The following is a 7,942-nucleotide window of genomic DNA, read 5'->3' as shown; positions in this document are numbered from 1 at the left end:
GGTTCCATCGGGGGAGCTGTCTGGGGGGAAGGGGCTGGGAAGCCGAGGCGCGCGGTGGCGAGCAGGAGGCGGATCCAAGAGGACGGGCCCGAGCCGGGACCTCCGAGGAGGAGGACTGAGCCCGCGGGGCTCCCAGCGCCCGGCTATGCGAGGTGGCTGAGTCGGCGGCGGGGGAGAGGAGGCTCGGGTGCCGTCAGGTAAGCGGGGCGGTCAAGCGGGGCGGTCGCTCTGCACCTGCAAGGCCGGCGGTGATTCGCGGGCTTCTTTCGCAATCCTCGCCGGGAGAGGCAGGCGGCTGGCCGGGGATGAGGCAGCTGGGAGGCGGAGGCTGCGGGAGGAAGCGGAGGTAACTGCAGGAGCCGCTTGCAGCGGGGAGCGGCGGAATGGACGGAGCCGGTGTGTGCGTGTGTGTGTGAACGCTCTCTCTCTCTCTCTCTCTCTCTCTCTCTCTCTCTCTCGTAACCGGGGGTGTGGAAGCAGGAGAGCCAAGCCGTAGGCAGAAACGGATCGGGAGCCGCGGGTGCTCTTACCCCGGCAATCGGGGCCTGAAGGGCGGGTCCCGCTTGCAGGGGTGATGTAGGGAGCAGTTCCTTTCCGCGGGGGCTTGTTGGGGGGCGAAGAGAGGGCGTTCCCCCATTCCCGGGGCGGCTTGCCTCTGGCGCTTGAGCATTGTGCAGCGTAGGCTGCTAAGAGAGCCGGAGCGGCAGCGGGCTCCTTTGTTCTGGGGGGACGGATTGGGACGTACAACGAGAGAATTATGGGGCTGTGTCGTCGTCTTCCCTCTACACCTCCACCCCCTCCGAACGCGTGCATTGGCCGATTACTTAAGATCCCCGGAGATGTCCTTTGCAGATCCCCTGGCTGCAGGAGAGGCTGCTGCTTGTGCAGCGTCTAGGCCGGGGGAGCAGCGGGGACGTCGTGGCTGCCTAGCGGAAGGGCTGTTGTGTTTAGGGAGGGCGTAGGGACCGCCTGGAGTTGCGCGGGGGCCTGGAGTGTCGGCGGGGACCTGCCTTGGCCATTTGGGCGACGGAGGAGGGGCGATTGGTCGCGCCTGGATAATGGTGTTGGGCGACCCAGTAATGTCAAGCGCACTCAAGGGGCCTGTTGTGTTGGGCGTGGCGTGGACCGCCACTGTGAAATTCCCACCACCACCCATTTTACCGATTTAACGCAATGCATTGCTTGGCTCTTGGCTGCAGATCTCTTTGCGATCACTTAGAAGGTTTTTCACTAAGTGTGAACTCTTGGCGTGACTACTGGGGTCGGGCGGGGGGCGGGGCCGGTGCCACTAAAGTTTTTGTACACCACCACCCTGTGTGTGTGTGTGTGTGTGTTGTAAAACACCGCAGGGAAGGACTCCCCTGCAGACACGTCTTTCATTTATTTATACGCTGTTAGAGTGACTTATGAGCTCAGTGCTGTGCGCATTTGGTACCTTTGTCTATGTTAGCACTAATGAACTGATGCAATTAAGTCTCTTCTGGAGTTTGAGAAACGTTTGGCTTTGCCTCCCCACCCCCTTTTCCTCTTGGGTACAGGGAACGGTTTGGATACTGCTGGCAAAAGTGCAAATTCTTTTGCCTTCCATCTGTACTGCATCATATAGATGTAGCTTTTCTTCTTAACATGAAGGTTTAAGTTAACAGAACCTCATTTTCTACTCTTCTGGCAAAGAGTGAGAGCTGTTGCATGATGGGATTTGTAGTTCAAGGTGGTTGCTGTTGTATTTTATAGATTCCTGGCTGGCAAATGTTGTTTTTTTTAATGAGGACTATATTTTCAACTGAGCAAGGGCTGAAGGGCCGGCAACACTGGCCTTGTTCACTGATTCATTAGCATACCAGGTGCTGGGCTCTTTAACCCTCTATTTCTCCCAGTGAAAGCAGCAGTAATGGCTTTGGCAAAGTCCTATCCTTAAATAAGTACCTCAGCTCTTCACTTCTATACTGAAGCCAAGGTAACAGGAAAACAGTACAGAGCAGCTCAGGTGCATAATCAGGAGGCTGTACAAAAATCTTTCGTTTAATGTTCTTCTTGTTATTATTTTTCGAGTATGTATAGCACTGCTCTCTCTGTGTGTTTTTTTTAAAAGTAAACTGTGCATGCAAAAAAAGGGACCAGAATGTGACTAGTAAATCACCAAGCAGTTGGATGGCACAAAATCATAAGTTGCAATTACAAAGACGGTATCATTGCTGTGTTTCTGGAAAGAGGATCCCCCTTGTGCTTATCCACTTCCAATTCTGTACTTTGTTCCCTCCCCCCACTCGTATGTTGACCTGTGTCAGGCTTTGAGAAAATATGGAAGAGGTAAAAATCGGAATAGTAGAACTGTGTAAGTTTTGATATGACACAAGAAGACTAGTGGCAAGATACTAGTGGAGGACTGGGCATTGGGTGGCTAAACTGTGCCTCTCCAAATGTTGCTGTACTACAGCTCCCACCAGTCCAGCCATCAGGGACCAATGGTCAGGAAACTGTAGTCCAGCAACATCTGGAGGGCTGCAGGTTCTCCATCCCTGTACTAGATAAAAAGTTGAACATGCTGTGGAAAGGCCAAAGGCATACTGGCTGAAATGCCCCTCGTGACAGTAAAGTGGTTTGTTCAATATTTCTCTGTTCTTCGGTTGTGCATCATTTGGCAGCAGTGAGGCCTTGCCATATTTTACGAGAATTTGCAGAGGAGTAGCTGGGTTAATCCATTGCAGCAAAATGAACAGAGACTCCCGAGACATCGAAAAGACTAACAAACTTATTGTGACATAAGTCTTTTGTGGGTCAGAGCTCACTTTGTCACTGAGATATATGAAGTGGAATATGACTAAGTGAGCACATAGGTAAACCTACAAAAGAGAAGTAAATTGGTTTTGATCTGTGCTTTCCCCCCCAAATGTTAAGGATTGGCTTTTCCTGTGTTCATCTCCTCACATGTTTAGATAAATGTGCGGCTTTAACCCCCCCCCCCTTTAGTTTGGTAGTTTCTTAACCTGTTGTGGCACCTTTGTTGGGCAATGTCTTCTGTAGGGATGGGGAATGTCTGGCTTATTAATTGCTGTGCTTTTGACAACAAAACCAGTCTTTTCTATCAAGACTTTTGGGGGATTTGGCAAATTGGGTTTGTGGGCCATTGTGTTGGTTGTTGAGTGCTTTCATTGTTTCATGTTTGCTAGCCAGTGTGGTGTAGTGGTTAAGAGCGGTGGACTTGTAATCAGGTGAACTGGGTTCGCTTCCCCGTTCCTCCACATGCAGAGTGTTTGTTGTGGGGGAGGAAGGGAAAGGAGAATGTTAGCTGCTTTGAGACTCCTTAGGGTAGTGATAAAGCAGGATATCAAATCCAAACTCTTCTTCTTCTAGCCATCCTGGTTGTTGCAGAATGTTCGCTTTGTTTAGAAAAAGAGGCAAGATATATAAACTTTTAAATAAATAAAACAAGTTAAACAGAAAAATACTGCTATAGAGCTGGCATAGTACTATGGAAAACATGCAACAACAACAATTATTTTTCCCAGAGAATGTTTGCCTGGCTGGGTCTCATCCTGAGTTAGTATCAGTTGTTGCCCTTCTAAAGGGGAAAAAATCATAGCTCTTTTGTTGGATTTTACTCTTTAATGATTGTGGTTTGATATGGTAGCATGTTATCAACAGTTCCAAGTATTTTGGCAAGGAAGTGGTCTGTAAATAAGATTCTTTTGCTGCTTAAAAATATTATTTTGAAAATGATTTTTTTAAAAAATAAGCAGCTCTTAGATGAAATGACTGCATAGAGGGCAGCTCTGAATCACTTGTATTAAAAAAAAATCCTGCCTTGAAAACTAGTTGTGTGATAGAGAGGTCTTGACATAATAATGACTTTGGTCTTACTTACACATACAAAAGGCCAAGTCTATATTTTGGGGCTTGCTTGATCTTGTAAATTTCCTAAGTGACCACACACAGTGCAGAAGGTAGGCCAGCAAACAGACTTTCCACACAAACAGTACCACACAAACTGTTCTAGATTTAGCTAGGTGCATTGCAAGAAGTTTTGTCCGCATCAAGAAAATGTCAAATGCCTACACTCAGTCCATTCCTCCCCCTCTTATCCACCCTGTGATATTAAAGATACAGATCATAAGAAAGTGCTAAAAGGTTTCCTATCTTGAGCCTGTTGTTGTTTGTTTAGATCAAGAATGGGGCTTGCAACTCCCACAATCCCTGATTATATAGGTCATGCTGCCTGAGGCTGAGGTGAGTGGTAGTCTAACAATGCCTGGTTTATATGATCAAGTTCTGTATCATAACATGATGTAGGGATATACATGATGTAGAATCTGTTGTTTGAAGTACTGATTCTACATTTATTTCAGTGAAACTACATCAGCAGTTAAGTTATGGCCTAGATCCTGCACTAGGAGTTGCTTGGTGTATCTGTTGGCATCTGTTAATTGATGGTCCTGCCATCTTTACCTTAGACCAGCTAATTTTTTTTTACCTGTCTGTATGATATTCTACCTCCCTCCCACAGCACCCACCATGTTCTGAATTATTTCCCACTCACAACATACCAGGCTAAGGCAACACCCACAAGGTATGGGGACGTTACCTGGGGAATTCATCCCCCTCTAAGGCTAGCCCTATTGCTCCATTGCATAACGCAGTGGGAATCTGTTGCCCCACGGCAACTTGGCAATTGCCTTTGCTCAACAGAGCTGCTGTTTTTTTCTAACTAGCAATCAAATGACATGCGAGCAATGTGCTGCCACTGTTCATTGCCATGGGGTGATAACGCAGCCAGTTACTCCCATATGCCGTGGAGCATGGGTAGGCAAACTAAGGCCTGGGGGCTGGATCCAGCCTAATCGCCTTCTAAATCCGGCCCGTGTTTTTACATGAGTAGAATGTGTCCTTTTATTTAAAATGCATCTCTGGGTTATTTGTGGGGCATAGGAATTGGTTCACACCCCCCCCCCCAAAAAAATAGTCCCCCCCCCAAGGTCTGAGGGAGAGTGGGCTGGTCCCCTGCTGAAAAAGTTTCTTGCTCCCTGCCGTGGAGCAAATGATTGGCCATGACCCTAGATCCATCCCAGAAAGTACTAGCTGTTGGCAAGCAATTCCTTCATGGCTCTCTGGGTGGAGATGAGGAATAGATTGGTGCTTTGCTCTCAAGTACCTTAGTGCGAATGTGCTTTACACTACTGTAACAGAGCACTTACAAAGAAATGTTTTGTCATCTGACCCCACTGCCTGTCAAGCAAAATAGGGAGAGCAGCTGCAATTCTGCACCTTGTCAGCTCTACTCAGAGGGTGAGTGTCCTGGGTTCTGGTGGCTTTGTAGTGCTGTGTGGGTAATTATGCACATCACAATTAAAATAATAAACCTGGGTTCATAGCAGAAGCTAAAATACAGATAGTGCCAACTACCTGTCCCTGAGCTTTATTATATGTCATCTTTTACTGCTTGATTTCAGGATGCCGCCCATCAAAGCGGGAATCTGGACCTTCTGTTATGGTTTGCTCCTGGTTTTTAGCTTGAAAAGTAATTCTTATTTTCCTATCTCTTTAAAAATAAAACTTTATGCATTGAAGTGGACTGCAACCCACAAAAGTTTATGCCACAAGTTGTTGGTCTTTAAAAATGTAACAGGCCTCTCTTTGTTTCTTGTGTGTATATATGTCTACCTGTCTTCCGAAGTTGTGGAAAGCCTAAAGGAAGTCCTTGTTGGAAGAAACAGATATGAAGTTCAATTTTGCTGGAAGAGGTTGTGGAATGGACAGGGGAAATCCAGGCATGATTTATAACAACTGTGGGGCGACTGCTGGCACAGTAACTGAAAGGGGAGCAATTTGCTTCAGCCTGGTTCAAGATAGTAGGTTACTTTGTCCCCAGTAAACACCTGATAGAAATGCCTGGAATTCTCATCTCTGTTGCCAGTCCTCATGGGAGAAGCAGTGACTGGAAAGAGCTGTGAGAACTTGACTGTGCATCCTAACAGGAGACCTCTTGGAAGAAATGCCAAACAGAGCTGAGCCTCCTGTTGCACTGGCTTGATATGGATATTTCAGAAATGCTCCTTAACAGCACAGCTGTGGCTTTTGTTGTTCTCATGATGGACTGTATCCTTTCAGTGTTGGCAGCCATATGGGCCCCTTGTATGCCAACCTCAGCCTCTACCCACAATGCGGGCTGTGGAGAGTGCTTAGTTTTCACTGTGGTCATGGCACAGGGATGGTCAGCCTTTGATTCTCCTGAGGTTGTTGGACTCCAGTTCCCTAATCCTTGACCATTGACCATTCGGGCTGAGGCTGATGGGAGTCCAACAATCTCTGGAGAGACCACAGCTTCTTCATCCTCTTCTGTCCCGAGAGAGACCATGTCCCTTCTGAACTTTGTCATGCGCAACAAATGTGGCACAATGCCGATACAGAAAGAAGCTAGCACACTTGTCATATCAGCACTATGCAAGGCGTTCAATATTTCAGATACAGTCTGTGTAAATGCACTCTGTATTTTCTCAGGGCCTGCCTGTCTAGAAGGCTGGTTTGAACTGGCAGGTGAGTGTGCATTTATCTTGAGTTCCTCCCCTTCATTTGACATGTGCCAGTACAGCATGTACACATCACATCCTGTACAGGATGAGCACCCAGTCCCCATGGGCCTAGCTCTCCTAAGCCTTATTTGCATGCCCACAGCAATGCTATGTCCGTGAGTTTAAGTGCCAGGAAAACTGTCCCCTAAGCTGCACTCCCTTCTTCCCCTCCCATTCTCCCTTCTAGTGCTAGTTGCTGTGTAGCATGTCAGCTTCATTGTCCCTTCTTTCCCAATAGTCAGGCACAGTTTGTTCCTTAACTGCATTGGCTATGCCCCTCCAGGTTTGGCTTTCCAGCAGTTTGGGAGCATGTTAAGGTGGCCAACAATAGCCTTTGTGCTCTGGCCTTATTTCAGTTACCTGGGTGAAGGTGTGTGGTATATGCACTTGTCAAAGGAAAGTGCTTTCTCAACGGGGGTGAGGGCTAATAATACAAGTGTTTGGAGAAGCCCCTTGCTGCTAGGTGTGTGACTACAAAGGATGTGGGAGGAGGAGCCTTAATATATTGCGCTATTGGGTATTGAGGACGAGATGGTTGGACAGTGTTCTCGAAGCTACCAACATGAGTCTGGCCAAACTGCGGGAGGCAGTGGAAGACAGGAGTGCCTGGTGTGCTCTCGTCCATGGGGTCACCAAGAGTCGGACAACTAAACAACAACAAATTGGGTACATCATTTCCCCCCCCCCACCTGGTGTTCTCTACTTTTGGACTACAAGTCTCATCAGCCTTAGTCACCTGTAGCCAGTGGTCAAGGATTATGGGAGTTGTGGTACAAAATATCTGGAGGGCTCCAGGTCTGGGAAGGCTGGTTAAACTTAATTTGTTTGCTACATTTGTATCCCACTGTTCCTGTGAGAAGAGCAGAGCAGTAGTGTATCCTCTGAGCAGTGATAGTCCGTGTTGGCGTTGGGTTGCAGATGGCCTGGCTATGTAACTTACACATGGGATGGGCTTGGAGGGGAGTGAGCCTTTGGCTCATATACCCACCCCGCTGTGCACAAACCTTGCCATATGAACTTGAGTTCATGTGCGCAGACCATACTCATATGATCCCTCTGGCCACCTACAGAAAAGGGATGGGGTGTGGCATATTTAGAGTTCACACTTAAATATTCCAGATGCAATTGGAGGAAGTGTCTGGATTCACGGTTCACCCCCATGCACCATTCCATGTATAGCTTATGACCCCATACGACATTCATCAATTACAGCATTTGCCAACCTGGTGCTCTTCAAATGTTTTGGAATCCCAACTTGCATCAGCCCCAGCCAGCACTGCTGTAGTCCATAACATCTGGCGGGCATTAGGTTGTCAGTGGCTGATCTGGGGAGGGGGTTAAGTGTTCCCTGCTTGTTAGAGCACAACTTGCTTTAG

General features: G+C 47.8%; 1 protein-coding gene across 2 annotated transcripts in view; it reads left to right on the top strand.

Annotated features, from left to right (window-relative positions):
- Nucleotides 1–7,942, top strand: part of RNF44 (ring finger protein 44) — a 68,462-nt gene continuing 60,520 nt past the window's right edge. Inside the window, exon 1 of one of the 2 annotated variants that reach the window (XM_033140410.1) lies at nt 1–197. The gene's annotated coding sequence lies outside the window, so the exon portion shown is untranslated. The remainder of the gene's footprint in view (nt 198–7,942) is intronic. The other variant, XM_033140412.1, reaches the window with a different exon arrangement.

This window comes from Lacerta agilis, chromosome 2, assembly GCF_009819535.1.
Source record: "Lacerta agilis isolate rLacAgi1 chromosome 2, rLacAgi1.pri, whole genome shotgun sequence".
In the NCBI taxonomy this organism is placed as follows: domain Eukaryota; kingdom Metazoa; phylum Chordata; class Lepidosauria; order Squamata; family Lacertidae; genus Lacerta; species Lacerta agilis.
This window is presented reverse-complemented; position numbering and strand designations above follow the sequence as displayed.